At 47.2% G+C, this 16,524-nt stretch overlaps 1 pseudogene; it reads right to left on the bottom strand.

Annotated features, from left to right (window-relative positions):
* LOC144806073 (uncharacterized) overlaps positions 1–16,524 on the bottom strand; it is a 107,675-nt pseudogene that overhangs the window by 18,182 nt on the left and 72,969 nt on the right.

Below are 16,524 nucleotides of genomic sequence, written 5' to 3'. Positions count from 1 at the left end.
GGCTCTGCCTCTGAGTCTGCCAAGAGTATGTTATGATTCGAGTTATCAGTACAGCCCTCCTTCTCTGCATTCCTAAGCTACTGAATCGCATCAATAGTTACCGTCATAGTCTAGCTTTTACGTCTCCATGTAAGAGAAATACTGCATTTAGTGGTCATTTAATATTCTTCATCACGCACTACATGTAGAATAATGCATGCTCCAGTCTTAGAGTCTGTTAGCCTTTCCCCTCCTGACTTCTAGTTTATATCAACATGTTCTCTAAACATCAGATACTAGATACTGCTTAGGTACATGTCGCCCTGACTCTCCAGACTTCAGTCTCTGCTCCTAGCACAGAGTTCATAGCCCCCAGCTTCTCCTAGTAACACGTCATTGCCAGTTTGCGCGCACCATCAGGTTAGAGGTCCCGGCTCCTTAGGTAGCCCCCTCCATGGGTTCCGCCCCATTCATGACATATTCTGTTACGTTTGCATCACATGTCTATGTATACGCCCTGTTACACCTACTTTCACCCTTATCTTTCGCGACTGCTACGCGTCACGCTTTCTGCTCCACCCACTGCTACGCCTATTGCAATGTAATGCTATGTGTTTGCGTTATGTATATATGCTCATGTACTGTTATTAAAAGTTATCCTTCCTTCCTATGCTTCCCTTGTCCCGATCCTGTCCCCGGCAGCTGCCATCCTATTCCCGTGCAGGTCGTCCTGTTCCTGTCCTTATGCTGTATTAAACCTGCAAAACTCCTACTACCTCGAATCTTGACTCTTATTTATTGAGCTATCTGTTATTCATTTATGCATTCAAAAATAGGGTATTATTTATTTATTTACCACATAATGGCGCCCGAACAGGGACTTGCCCTTTCCCCACGCGTCGGTGAAGCCACGCCGACCCCCTGACCCTCTGCAGTCGTGACGGAACTCTTCTGCGCACCGGCAGATATTTCTGCTTCAAGTATCCCTCAGGCCCACGGAGGAGACGGAGGAGGCGGTCCAGCATCCAGACGAGACGGTGGAGGAACGCGGCGAGTCCCGACCAGAGCCCAAGCCGAGAGTCCAAGGTCCGAGGTATCCGGAGGTCCACCCGTAACTGAAGTCCGAAGTTCGTCGTCCGTCGTCGTAGCAGTCCAGTCCAGTCCGAGGCCTTCCGTTCTTGCTGCCCGGTGAGTACCGTTACTGGGGTAGTATCTAGACAGGGTCAATTTAATTGACTCTGGTCCGTGGGTTGGTGGTACACAAGCCCACAAACGAAGTGTCCACTCCGGTGGATACGGGTCCTGACGTGTCTCTTGATGAGACCGGTAAGTTTCGTACTGTTTCAGCAGTGCATCTAGTTTCTGTTCTAGTCAGTTCTGTTCTCGAGAAAATTCATGTATACTGTGTTCCGTATTCCAGGTGGTATTTCTGTTCGAACTGTTATTTTAAATGTTCTTCATGTATTTTAATGTCGTGGTATGAATGGGGAATAAGTATCGTGTTCATTGTGTATTGTATTGTGTCTAGATTACAGTTCAGTCATGCCCTTGTTTTCCAAGTTACGTCAGTTAAAAACTAGAAAGGGTCTGCTGGAAGCAGCAGTTCCAGTCCCGCCTAGGGACAGTCCAGGTCATTTTATGTATCAGAAGCATGGCATAAGCGCCATATTGTATCTAGATTTATGGGTCGAGTATACCAAACAGTTAGAGGAAAAGTATAGATGGCCTGTGTCAGGCACATGGGATGCCGAGTGCATCATGAGAGTGGAAGAAGCATTATGGAAAAAGAAAGCCAGACAGTCACAGAAAGATGCCATCGAGTTATGGCGCAAAGAATCTCATAAAAGAACCGAAAAAGAAATCAGAAAGTCAGAATTAAGTAGAGAATCCTTAGAACGAGCCCAAGAAAGGGAATTAATCGAGATTGGTGAACAAGTTAAAACCGAACAGTCAGACAGACAGAGGCATGCTCTTATTAAGGGTATGTATCCTCTTCTTGCCGAGGGCCTGCCAAAAGCGACCCCGGAGGCATCCAGTAACTTTCCGCCACCATTAGTTCCGACCAAGCTACGTCACAAACAGACCGCAGCTGATATTTTCATTTCGTCCTATTTGGACGACACAGTCCCAGAATATGCAAATCCTGTTCGCGCTCCGCCAGTCCCTGTAAATCAGGCACTTCCCGTTCCTCCAGACACCGGGGTACCCCTTGCAGTACCTGTTACGGTACCCCCGGTCCAGCCCGCCATACCAGTTCAGCCCGCATTTCAATTTCCTGCCACACTAGTACGAAGAGGATCAGTCGACGATTCTAGTTTAGGGGCCGCAGGAGGAGGTCCTCCTCAGACCCCGCCGCCACATAAGCGTTTAACGTCAGCCGAATTACATGCACAAGCGTCACAGCGTACGCCCAGACATCAGACTGTAGCAGAAATAAGAAAAGCCCTTAATGAATGCGGCTATGATCCAGTCCCAGGCGAGGATAATATGGTTTTATATTCATTTCGCGTAAGAAAGGTGGCCGAGTATCTAGTCACCCTACCGAATATGAAAGAAGACCTAGACAGAATATATCGTTTCATCCGTACAGGGGATGATCCAGAAAGCATTAGCGAGGCCATGTCTCAAAGGAAAGCCGAGATCCAGCTCATGATATTAAAGTTTCTGATTAACTGTCTAATAAGAGAACAAGATTACCCGTCTAAAGATCCGGCCGAAATGAAAATCCTGACAAGGTGGAGTGATAATATAGCCGAGGGTAAGCACAAGACCGTCGGTGCTATGGAGAGTATGTACAAGAAAATCCGTAAAGAAATAATAAAGTTACACGAACAGCGTAAAGCAGCACAAGTAAGCGAGAAAGAAAGTAACTCTGATACTGAAGAGGTAGACGACGAGAATTCCGCCAGAATAGCGTATGTAGGAAAATCTAGATTTCCAGATCGCCATTTACGCCTAGAACACAAGTCTACTTTCCATCATCCAGCACCAGAACAAGGTTCTCTAGAACAAGTGTTTCAAGCTACCGATCACATTCTGAAATCACGAATCGGTTACAGTGAGTTAAGTACTATGCATGAACAAGAACCAGCCCGATCAGCAGTCCGATGGACTACTGATTCTACCACTTTTCCAGACGAAATAGTGGCACAAATGTTTCTGAAAATGCCCCAGCCGAGCAACGACTGGCGGGTATGTATATGATTCAGCACCTCATTACATTGTATGAGGGTCAGCACTCTGATCCAGGCCCGTTACATGATATCCTGAACGAGTTACTCCAGTATAGATGGAAAGGTTTAGGTACCGATTTAATTAGTGTCATTCTAGAACAGCGCCACAAATATAGAACGTTTTTGAACCCGCATTTTGTTCATGTCTCACCCCCAGAAAGTAAACCATTTTACATGGAGAGACAGAATCCGTTACGAGAAGTCCACCCAGTTAGAGGAACGGGTGGCGAACTAGAACGAGTGTTTGTTTACACTCCGATTACAAAGATGGAACTCTTAGAGATGAAAAAATTAATTCCCTGTCATGATAAAGATCCAGCAGGGTTCCATCGAGAATTAAAAGACATGCTCCGTATGGGAGAATACACGTATCCAGATATAATTAAAATGTTAAAGGTTCTGTTGCCCGCAGGGGTGTATGAAAAGCTCAAGGAAAAAGAATGGGAGGTGGGAGAGAAAAAGATCGATTGGGCAGTTCTAGAAGCTGAAGATAAGGCACGAGTACCAGGTACCGGTCTTGGAGCGAAATGTAAAGAATTACCTGAATTATTGATTCAAGTTTTACCCAGATTGTTAACAACGAAAAAGGAAGACTGGGATGCAATCTCAGCCTGTAAACAGAAACAAGACGAAGACATTAGTGATTTTTATTCTAGATTTGAGAAATGTTTTAGCATCAACAGTGGCCTCAAGACAAGTAGTGAGTCATACCCTCACCTTTTTGTTACTAAATTAGTCGAGAATTCAAGTCCACAAATTAAGAATCGAGTTTTGAAAGTCGAAAGTACCTGGCAAGCTAATACCCCATCCCAGATGTTACAGATGCTCCAATACCACCAGAATAGAATCAGAGAAGAGCAAGAACACGAGAGAAAGCGTATGAAAGACACGAAAATGAAAGTACTAGTTGCACAATCTGTTCCTCAAGACAGTCAGAAGAGGGGTCCGAATCAAGCCAGTCATCCTGCAGCTCCCGTTAAAGGGAACTGCAATTATTGTAAACAGCCAGGTCATTTTATAAACGAGTGTGCAGTTCTGAAACACAACATAGCTACTGGTAAGACTAAAGAAAGACCACGTCCGCCTAGACAAGAACAAGTTTTACAGATTCCTCAGCCACAGAATGCACCACAGACAGTTACAGCACCGCAGCCCATCGCTGCAACACAGCATGTTACACAGCAGATGTACCAGTATGCACAGTCTGAGTATCCAGAGTATCAGTCATACTCATGAAACAGCCTAGAGAGGGAGGTAGGCTTGCCTCTCATCGAGATACCTGTAGATCAAGAAGGTCCCTATGTTCATAGTCAAGTATTAGGGAAAGACAGAAAGTTTTTGATTGATACAGGGGCAAGTAGGACCACAATTAGTCACGCCGAAGTTCCAGGGGCTCCGCTCTCAGGCTCTAGAAATGTTTCCCTTGGATTTTCAGGAAAACCCATCGTAAATGAAGTATCAAACCCAGTTACTCTAGAAGTAGGTCCATTGTCCCGTACTACTGACCTGTTACTTACTAAGTCATGTCCAGAGAATTTATTAGGCATTAAAACACTGAAAGAGTTAGGTGCAGTTATATGCTGTTCCCCGGAGGGAATACGATTGTTCCTGCGTGACTTCAAGGGTCACTATGTATTACGAGATTTTGATCCGAGATTGTCTAATGTTCCGCAGCATTTATGGGCGCAAGGTCCAACTGATGTAGGTTACATGCAAATCACACCCCATCGTGTGACTCTCAAGCCAGGTGTAGTGTTACCACGAATCAGACAGTACAGATTGCCACCTGAGGCTGTAGCAGCCTTATCCAAAATTATTGACGAGCTCATCGCTCAAGGAGTAGTTGTAGAAACTGACTCCAATGTATGCAATTCTCCGATCATTCCAGTCATGAAACGTACTGATCCAAATGCACCCCCAGTATATCGATTAGTGATTGACCTACGAGAACTTAACAAATGTATTATTCCTCAGTACCCAGTTGTCCCAGATATCTCTTCCTTATTGACAGCCATTGATTCCGAAGCCACGTTCTTTACTGTAATCGACCTCAAGAACGCATTTTTCAGTGTTCCCATTCATCCAGACAGCCAGTTTCTTTTCGGATTCTGTTTAAATGGAAGGAGCTATATGTTCACACGAGCTCCTCAAGGTTTCACAGAAAGTCCTAGTATTTATAGTCAAGCACTTAAGAGACAACTTGATAATGTTCACATGCCAACTGACACTGCCCTGCTCCAGTATGTCGATGATCTACTGATCACAGCCCGTTCTGAACGTGACTGCGAGCGAGCGTCACTGACGGTTCTGTATTTCCTAGCCGAGATGGGGCACAAGGTGTCCCCTTCGAAGCTTCAATTCTGTGTCCAGCAAGTGGTATACTTAGGACACTTACTGTCCAAGAGGGGTAGGCAGTTGACACCTGACCGTATCCAGTTAATAGCGAGTCTTCCTCAGCCCAAGACCCAGTAGGAGGTACGTGCTTTTATCGGCCTCACTTCTTACTGCCGACAATGGATTCCTCAGTATGCATTTCTAGCCAAGCCACTGATACAGTTAACGACACAGGAGACAGCCGTATCGTCTGTCCTCCCTTGGACATCTGAACATACACTCAGTTTCAATGAGTTAAAGAAAGCTTTATGCCAAGCTCCAGTTCTAGCTACACCAAACTACAGTAAGCCTTTTACACTTTTCGTCACTGAACGTGAAGGTACAGCATTATCTGTTCTCACACAAGATCAAGCAGGACAATACAAGCCTTGTGCTTATTTTTCGAGCACATTAGATCCTGTAGCCCAGGCTCTGCCTGCGTGCCTCAAGTCAGTTGCAGCCACAGCACTAGCTATCAGACAAAGTGATTCCATAGTATTAGGACACTCCCTGACAGTACAAGTTCCACACTCCGTGGAAGTTCTTTTAAACCGAACACAGACTCAGCACTTGACAATCGCACGTTTAACAGGTTATGAATTGACACTGTTCCAGCCACACATAGAAATCAGACGCTGCAACATCCTGAACCCTGCTACACCGTTACCATCAGTTACTTTAAGTCCGGACACACACGACTGTGTGGAAGTAGTCAACATCATGACAAAGCCAAGACAAGATCTGACAGATATTCCATTACCAGATCCCGACCTGACACTTTATGTGGATGGTTCATGTATGAGAACAAGTACAGGAGAACTAGTCGCCGCATATGCAGTGACTACTGACACCGAAGTTATTGAGACACACCGTATTGACACCCTGTCCGCTCAAGCAGCAGAGCTAGTTGCTCTGACACAAGCCTGCATACACGCTAAGAACCGGAAAGTTAATGTTTACACAGATTCACGCTACGCATTTGGAGTCGTACACGACTTTGGAGTGCTCTGGCAGGAGAGAGGTTTCATGACTTCTCATGGAACCAAGATTCAGCATGGTCTCCTTATTCAAGCTCTGTTAGATGCCATACATTTACCGACATCCATTGCTATCATGAAATGCAAAGCACATACGAAAGTTACTGACACTATTTCCCAGGGTAACGATCTAGCAGATCGCACAGCCAAGCTTACAGCACAGACTCCAGACATTCCAGTTAACATGACACACACTCCAGATCCGATTACATGTATGACAGTTAAGGACCCTACTCAAGATGTCATAGATATCCAGCTACATGCTACTCCCGATGAAATCAAGAAATGGTCCGAACAAGGAGGGGTCCAGACAGATCAAGGATGGGTAACGAAGGGTAGAGCCACATGGTTTCTCCCCGACTCTATGGTTCAAGTCATTATCAATACCGCACATAGTCCAGCACATTTAGGAGAAAAAGCTATGTTAGACAGTATCCAGAACATTTGGTTCAACAAGCATTTACGAGCTGCAGCCAAGCAGAAAGTCCGTACCTGTATGATATGTTGTCAGTTTAATCCAGGTAAAAGTGTCCCGGTGGAACAAGGGGGATTCCAGCCTCCTGACCACCCTTTTGAAGTCCTCCAGATGGATTATATTCAGATGGAGCGATGTCGAGGTTTCAAGTATGTCCTTGTAGTTGTATGCGCTTTGTCCAGGTGGACAGAGGCATATCCAGTCCCAGATTACACAGCCGCGACCACTGCCAAGCAGTTGGTTCGTGAGTTCTTCCCCCGTTATGGACTCCCTAGGGTCGTATATTCTGATAACGGCCAGCCATTCTCCTCAGAGTTAATGAAGCACGTTTCCCTTTTGTTAGGATACCAGTGGAAGTTCCATTGTGTACGCCATCCTGAAGCAGCAGGTCTCGTAGAAAGACATAACCAGACCCTGAAAATTCGCATCGCAAAAATTTGTAAAGAGAAAGGTGTGGACTGGCTAGTAGCTCTGCCAGTCGCTTTGTTCTATATGCGCATGGTCGCACATTCCAGATCAGGTCTGTCCCCGTATGAGGTCGTTTTCGGCCGCCCCCCTAACATGTGGGGTACTCCTAGACCCCGAAGTATTACCGATGTTTCAAGTAATATGCTGACAGATTACCTAGCTTCCTTGATGTCTGCCCTCAACTCTTGTCGTTCACAGGTTGCCGCCGCATTTCCAGACAATACCGAGGTGGCACCGCATGAAATCGTTCCCGGATCCATGGTCTTAATTCGCTCAAGTCCGCTGGAGCCACGCTGGAAGGAGCCCCGACAGGTCCTCCTCGCCACCCGTACGGCCGTGAAGTTGGAGGGTCGCAAAGGCTGGGTGCACCTTTCGCACGTGAAAAAGTTTTATGGACTGAAACCCGTCTCAAAGAACCTTTCCCAGGATTTGAAGGATTGCCAAAGTACTATTCTTAAGGACTGTCCCGCAAAAGACATTGCTACAAACCCTCCCCTGTTAGAGAAAACTCCGCAACAGGAGTATAAGTTGAAACTCCGGTCTAGTAAAATAAGTCAGCCAGTTTGATTGTCTAAGTCCTCCCCTAGGTGAAATGGTTAGACTGTTTCTGACATGTATAAAATAGACCCCCATAGTGAGAGAGTTAGTCAAAACTCAATCCGATGTATCGTTTTTCTATGTTTCATATTATTTCTCAGCATTATGATTTCATGCACCAGTTATGCGTTTTACCTGTATTTTCCAGTTTCTCATGTAAATACGTCTTCTAATGTTACAGTAGAGCACACGTTTAGTGATCTGCCTCCTCATGAACTCTCTTACCGCCTCGCTATGCGAAATAATACTTTCATCCGCATGTTACATTATTCACACCAGACCAGCAATGCCACTAATTGTTGGGTGTGTGGTCGACTCCCCCCTTTCCAGACGCCGAAGGGAGTTCTGCCACTCTTTCCTTATCCGTTTTCACATAATGGTTCGTGTGGAGCATGGTCCACGTTAACGTCATCCTCAACAGATATGTCTTTTCTTAACAGTACATGTTTTCCAGACAAGCAAGGTCTTCCCCACAGAACCGGGTTAGATCTAGAAAATGAAGTGTATAATTTAGGTAATTATTCTTCGAATTTCATGGTCCTGAATGTTCAGTCTGATACTACTCCAGACTTACCTGCAATTTCAGTACTACCAGTCAAAGGCGAATTATGTGTCCGAAATAATGGTTCCGTACATGTAGGACATAGTGATTGTACTACTATTGTCAAGTATAGTGACAGTAGGAAATCTATTTTCAAAGCTTCACGTCATTCTTATTTTATTTGTGGTCAGACCGCATATGTTCGTCTGCCCCTCGATTGGGAGGGAACCTGTTACATTGCCTTCCTACTGCCACCGGTTTTTCTAGCCCCACCCGATTACCATAGGAATTCCCACCTAGTACATACTAGACACAAGAGAAACCTCCCGATTGTCGATTATACTGAAACTGCTCTAGAACAATATATAGATATCAATAAAGGTGTCTTTCCTTATTTAGGTACAGTTGTGAATAGTAAACTGATACGTAGATTAACCAGAACCCTCGAAGCAGTAGTAATTGAGACTACTTCTGCTCTAAGTAATTTAACCGAAGAACAATCCTTTATGAGAATTGTCGTGCTCCAGAATCGTCTCGTCCTTGACGTCATATTGGCCGATAGGGGCGGGGCCTGTAGAGTCATCGGATCTAGTTGCTGCATTTTCATTCCAAATAACGCGCCGTCTGTTTATTCAGCTATAACCAGACTTCATAAAATTGCCCATCTGTTACACCAAAATCCAGGCACCTGGACTTGGTCCGGTTGGTTCTGGAATATAATTTCCGCCTGGGGATGGAAAGTCTTGTCCTTTCTAGGTATTGCAGTAGCGATCATATTTAGCTGCTGCCTCTGTATACAATGTGGCCCTGCGATTTGCGGCATTTGTGCTACCTCTTGTATTCCTAGTCCCAAGCCCCGTTCTAAATCCCGTTCCAAGAAAATTCGAGACGAGCAAATGATACTGTATGAAATGATAGATGGTATCATGAATATTGATGTTTCCTGAAGGAAACGTAGTGACAAGGAGGGAATGTGGAAAAGTAAATTTTGCCATGTTCTGTGTCCCTACGCGTCCTCCATCATATGTTATCTGTGCATGATTAATATGCATATGTTATTCCCCATGTTTGATTAAAGACGCAATTATAGTTGTGTCCACCTCTAGTATGCCAGTTTCCAGTTCTCGTGAATAATACGAATATCAGGCCTATGTAAAGCTACGTTGCCACGTTTCTCAGTGTGCACGTTAATGCATTGTAAAGTCCCCGTTTCTAGGCCTCAAAAGGGCCTGGACACCAGATTCAGCTCCTGTCCCCTGAAGCCTCGCTGAGGAGCGATACAGCCCCCACCTGTATCCTCGACCCTTCACTTATTTCCTGCATCGCAGTGCCCGGCCCAGCTTGGCTCTGCCTCTGAGTCTGCCAAGAGTATGTTATGATTCGAGTTATCAGTACAGCCCTCCTTCTCTGCATTCCTAAGCTACTGAATCGCATCAATAGTTACCGTCATAGTCTAGCTTTTACGTCTCCATGTAAGAGAAATACTGCATTTAGTGGTCATTTAATATTCTTCATCACGCACTACATGTAGAATAATGCATGCTCCAGTCTTAGAGTCTGTTAGCCTTTCCCCTCCTGACTTCTAGTTTATATCAACATGTTCTCTAAACATCAGATACTAGATACTGCTTAGGTACATGTCGCCCTGACTCTCCAGACTTCAGTCTCTGCTCCTAGCACAGAGTTCATAGCCTCCAGCTTCTCCTAGTAACACGTCATTGCCAGTTTGCGCGCACCATCAGGATAGAGGTCCCGGCTCCTTAGGTAGCCCCCTCCATGGGTTCCGCCCCATTCATGACATATTCTGTTACGTTTGCATCACATGTCTATGTATACGCCCTGTTACACCTACTTTCACCCTTATCTTTCGCGACTGCTACGCGTCACGCTTTCTGCTCCACCCACTGCTACGCCTATTGCAATGTAATGCTATGTGTTTGCGTTATGTATATATGCTCATGTACTGTTATTAAAAGTTATCCTTCCTTCCTATGCTTCCCTTGTCCCGATCCTGTCCCCGGCAGCTGCCATCCTATTCCCGTGCAGGTCATCCTGTTCCTGTCCTTATGCTGTATTAAACCTGCAAAACTCCTACTACCTCGAATCTTGACTCTTATTTATTGAGCTATCTGTTATTCATTTATGCATTCAAAAATAGGGTATTATTTATTTATTTACCACATCTGCACCCCTGGACAGGCCTCTTTTTCTCTGCACTCCTGGACAGGCCTCTCCTCCTCTGCCTCTCCTCTGGACAGGCCTCACCTCCTCTGCACCCCTGGACAGGCCTCACCTCCTCTGCACCCCTTGACAGGCCTCACCTACTCTGCACCCCTGGACAGGCCTCACCTCCTCTGCACCCCTGGACAGGCCTCTCCTCCTCTGACCCCTGGACAGGCCTCACCTCCTCTGTACCCCTGGACAGGCCTCACCTCCTCTGACCCATGCACAGGCCTCACCTCCTCTGCACCACTTGACAGGCCTCACCTCCTTTGCACCCCTGGACAGGACTCCCCCCTCTGTACCGCTAGACAGGCCACACTTCCTCTGCACCCCTGGACATGCCTCACCTCCTCTGCCCACCTGGACAAGCCTCACCTCCTCTGCACCCGTGGACAGGCCTCACCTCCTCTGTACTCCTGGACAGGCCTCACCTCATCTGCACCCCTTGACAGGCCTCTCCCCCTCTGCACCCCTGGACACAGTCCTCACCTCCTCTGCATCCCTGAACAGGCCTCACCTCCACTGACCCCTGGACAGGCGTCACCTCCTCCGCACCCCTGGACAGGCCTCACCTCCTCTGCACCCCTGGACAGGCCTCTCTTCCCCTGAACCCCTGGACAGGCCTCAGCTCCTCTGCACTCCTGGACAGGCCTCTCTTCCCCTGAACCCCTGGACAGGCCTCAGCTCCTCTGCACTCCTGGACAGGCCTCACCTCCTCTGCACCCCTGGACAGGCCTCTTCTCCTCTGCACTCCTGGACAGGCCTCACCTCCTCTGCACCCCTGGACTGGCCTCTTTTTCTCTGCACTCCTGGACAGGCCTCTCCTCCTCTGCCTCTCCTCTGGACAGGCCTCACCTCCTCTGCACCCCTGGACAGGCCTCACCTCCTCTGCACCCCTTGGACAGGCCTCTCCTCCTCTGCACCCCTGGACAGACCTCTCCTACTCTGCACTGCTAGAAAGGCCTTTCCTACTCTGCACCCCTGGACAGGCCTCTCCTCCTCTGCACCCCTGGACAGGCCTCACCTCTTCTGCACCCCTAGACAGGCCTTATCTTCTATGCACCCCTGGACAGGCCTCACCTCCTCTGCTCCCCCTGGACAGGCCTCTCTTCCTCTGTACTCCTGAACAGACCTTTCCTCCTCTGCACCCCTGGACAGGCCTCGCCTCCTCTATGTCCCCCTGGACAGGCCTCTCCTCCTCTGCACCCCTTGACAGGACTCACCTCCTCTGCACCCCTGGACAGGCCTCACCTCCTCTGCATGCCTGGGCAGGCCTCTTCTCCTCTGCACTCCTGGACAGGCCTCTCCTCCTCTGCCTCTCCTCTGGACAGGCCTCACCTCCTCTGCACCCCTTGACAGGCCACACCTCCTCTGCACTCCTGCACAGACCTCTCCTACTCTCCACTGCTAGAAAGGCCTCTCCTACTCTGCACCCCTGGACAGGCCTCACCTCCTCTGCCCACCCCCTTGGACCGGCCTCACCTCCTCTACATCCCTGGACAGGCCTCAACATCTCTGCACCCCTGTACAGGCCTCACCTCCTCTGCACCCCTGGACAGGCCTCACCTCCTCTGCCCACCCCCTTGGACCGGCCTCACCTCCTCTACATCCCTGGACAGGCCTCAACATCTCTGCACCCCTGGACAGGCCTCACCTCCTCTGCACCCCTTGACAGGCCTTATTTTCTATGCACCCCTGGACAGGCCTCACCTCCTCCGCACCCCACTCAGCCTCAGCAGCAGGAAGAGCTGAGCTCGCTTGACATCACCATGAATCCGTGGGGGTGGGGGGGAGGGGGAATCTGATCCACGGATTCATAAATTGCAGCCAAGTGAGTTGGCAGCTCTCCTACCTGAGCAGAAACCTGTCCGGGCTCTCTCCTCCTCCTGGGGGGGGTGGGGGCAGATCTGGGGTCTGAAGATGAAGGTAACTGCTAACACAGACAGACAGGGCTCCTTCCCCCTCTGCAGTACACGCGGAGAGGCCGGAAGTGATGTCAGTACCGCTGCTGGTGCTGTCTCTGCCGCCGCTGACCCGGAAGAGGAAACCCTTCATTTCATCCAATGTGCAGCTCAGTGGTTTCATCAGCAGGCGAGGATCGCCCTCTGGTGGCCGCTGACGGAACTGCCGCCTCCAGGCTCCAGCAGTGAATACATTTCACATAAACAAGCACTTATACCTGTAAAGACCTGGGATTTCAGGTATCATAAGCGTGAATGTTTTTAAGGGTCAGACAGTTCAAGTGCAGGGCCTCACACTTTGCTGCTGTAAAAAAGTATTTATAGCTTCACTTCAGATGAACATCTCCCAAACACTGATGTTAAGGACTTAAGAGTATTTAAAGAGAGGTGACAACTGGAAGTGACAGTCTGTAATTCAATGAAAATATCTGTATTTTAATGAATATATCAGAATATCAGTCAGTTTTCCAATTAAACTGGGCAGCTTATTTATTCTTTTAAATAATTTATTTGCAGTTGTTCAAATCCACAACGTCCTAGATAGCAAAGTAAACAGGAAAATACCATGGAGTTTAAGACACCAGATCAGTGACAATGAGGCATAGGTCAAAGCGACAATTAAAGGAGCTTATTTCTAATTTTCCTGAGTCTGTGGCTTATTCCTTATATTTAATATGGTTTTATATCCTCGAACAAGACTGAATTGTAGGTTCTAATTAGGTTTTGAGTTTCTGGTTTAAGAGCACAACTGTCTCCTAAAATATTAAGATAGCGATCTCTTCCAGTCTTTGTTTTTTTGTTTACAGTAACCACCATCCTCTCTCAACAAAGATTCACTGACAAAAATAAAGCAATATATCTTTGAAACAATTAATTCCTAAGATAGGGCAACCAAGAATGAACCAGAAATTTCTCACACAGTTTACACTGTATCATAAAAATGAGTGGGTGTTACTGGTCTAAAGAACAGGGGAGGGGCATTTCACTACTCGAAAATATTCTACTCCTTCACATAGGCCCCTACATCATAGTACGCTCGTCATCAATACACCGCTGATTAGTGAGTGCGTCAACTCTTTGTAGCATTGTCATGCAGGAAGCCTTGAATGCCTCGACAGCAACATTAATTTGGACGTGCATACATCAGAGCCCTCAAGCCTCACTCATCACGAGTGACACTCACACATTTGGAGGTCGGTCTGAAGTCTCACACAAACCTGGTCCATTCTTCCAAACTATGGAGATTAACTAGAAATTCACACATGACTATTTGGCACAGAGCAGACCCTCTGTCCCATATTTTATTGGCAAAAACTTCTCGTATTTCACCTAGAGTAGTACTGCACACAGTTCAGTAGAATGTTAAATTGAATGTTATGAATGTTAGTTAATGTTATCGCTTTACATGTGTTCTCATCATGTCTATAAATTCAGTAATGTCTCTTCCTTTGACATTGTCAAAGCCAAAGGTTAAGTGACACCACTCCCTGTGAGGTCATCAGTATTCTAATTCATTTGAAAAACTTGAGAGGTCTTTTTTTTTATATCTCAATTCTTTACTGATTTTTGATATACAATCAGCATATAACACGTATGAAAGATTATCAGCAAGTCCAAGATACTGTGTAACTAGAACTTGTGATACAACATTGATAACAGGAAAAACAATAAATAAAATAACCCCTCCAGATAGAGGTGATGTGGCCCAGAAGATCCCGCAGATGATCAGGGAAGGAGGACGAGGGGGAACACAGGGGGAAGGGACATGGGAACAGGAAGAAAAGTCAGGGTGCCAGGCCCCAAGGTCGCCCCCAAAAAAGCCAACTCCCACCACGGAATTTGTCATGAGCCAGGTGCAGAGAATTAAACCAGGCTGATTGGTGTCAGCGTCTACAGCTACCAATGTGGGAAGGAACCCCAAACCTCTTCAAACTTCCACCGTAGGTCAATGAGTTAACAAATATATCTTGTGTAAGTGGCCATGTCGTGCATGTCAAAGAGCCATGTACTATGAGACGGTAACGTGGTGGATAACCAATGGTGCAAAATTTCCACCTATGCCACTACGAAGGCCGTAGCCAGCCAACTCTTACCATGGTGCATTAAATCCTGGAATATTGACATTTTGTGAAGCGAGGTCAGATGGGTCGTCAGTTGCGATGTCACCCCTAGGTTGGTCATCAAGGTATCCCAAACTGAACCCCAGTAGCACAAAGTACTGTCCAGTCCCACAGGAAATGCAAAATGTCACAGGCCGGTGCACCACACCGTCAGCACCTCCAGCACTTGGAATCCTCTGCCATATCTGCTTTATAGATCCACTCCGGTGTCCAGTGCCAGTGGTGTAGGACCTTGAAATAACTGAATTTCAACCTGACCTCCTGGAGGAAACTGCCATGGTCTTTCCAAAGGTCATGGGAGTCCAACTCAGAGAATGAGAGGCACAGCCTCTGCTCCCACACACAGCATAAATTGTAGGTGGTGGGGCTCCAAAAAAAGAGGCTGTCCATAGTGGTAACATACAATCCCACCATAGTGTCATTGTTCCTTTCCACATCAGGATATAATGCAACATTGGGATAGTCTCTAGATCATAAGGGGGAGCACCCAGAATCTGTCGCAGGCTCTGCAGGAGCTGTTGATACTGTCAGTGTTGCGAATGTGGCAGTCCATAATCACGCATGAGAGTAGCAAAGGGCCCTCTCAGTGGCAGGAAGGTTCTCGCTCATCAAGATGGTGGTGCTCCCTTGTCTCCTTTGCTATTTTACAAATCTGCCATTATACCTGTCATCATCCTTTTTTCAACCGATTGATTGCATGCTGCTAAACCTCATATGGAACACCTCGCGCTGTGGGGTAGCACGTACAAAGTTATATTTACAGGTGGGTCAAGGGTGGCTGGCAGTACCTTACCTAGAGAACTATTATCTAGTGCCTCAGCTACAGTGGGCGGCCCGCTGGGTGGAAGGCAGATATCTAGCAGATACGACAGGAAACGAGACTCCACAAACGGTGCACATGATCCTTATATGTCTCACCCGTGCAGCAGGAGGGATGGTTAATTCCCCCTGTTGTTGCAGGTGCCCACCACTGTTTCCGCAGAGCTCTGTTCCTCACCAGGCACATAAGTCGTTACGCTCCAGAGATTCCATTGCTTGGAACACCCTGTTGAAACAGAATTGCTGCTCCGCCTGATGTAGCGGATTGGCATAAGGCGGGTATACATACATTGGGAGACCTTTATTGAGACTGAACCCTCAGGCCATTCAATGCCTTAGTGTGAGAGGAGGGGGTGCCTCCAGGACATGTCCTCATGCATGCCTCATGCATTAGTCAGCGGCAAAGCAGATGGGGAGATATAATGCAAGAATTACAGACACATCTGGTACCCCAGTATGTCCATGTTATGGGAAATGGTAGTAACCTCACCCGCTGGTTTGCGGATGCGCGCCGCCAGCGCACAGCAACAGATCCAACCCCACTATGCACAGACACAGAATGGAATACAGTACGAGCCAGCCCTACATATGTTACTCGTAATGCTAGGTTTAAACTAATTCAATATTATATAATACACCGAGCATACCTCACCCCGGAGAAAATCAATCGTTACATTAATAGAAACAATGTACAATGC

This window comes from Lissotriton helveticus (assembly GCF_964261635.1).
Source record: "Lissotriton helveticus chromosome 1_1 unlocalized genomic scaffold, aLisHel1.1 SUPER_1_unloc_43, whole genome shotgun sequence".
Classification (NCBI taxonomy): domain Eukaryota; kingdom Metazoa; phylum Chordata; class Amphibia; order Caudata; family Salamandridae; genus Lissotriton; species Lissotriton helveticus.
The sequence above is the reverse complement of the archived record's forward strand: the minus strand, read 5'-3'. Positions and strand labels throughout refer to the sequence as shown.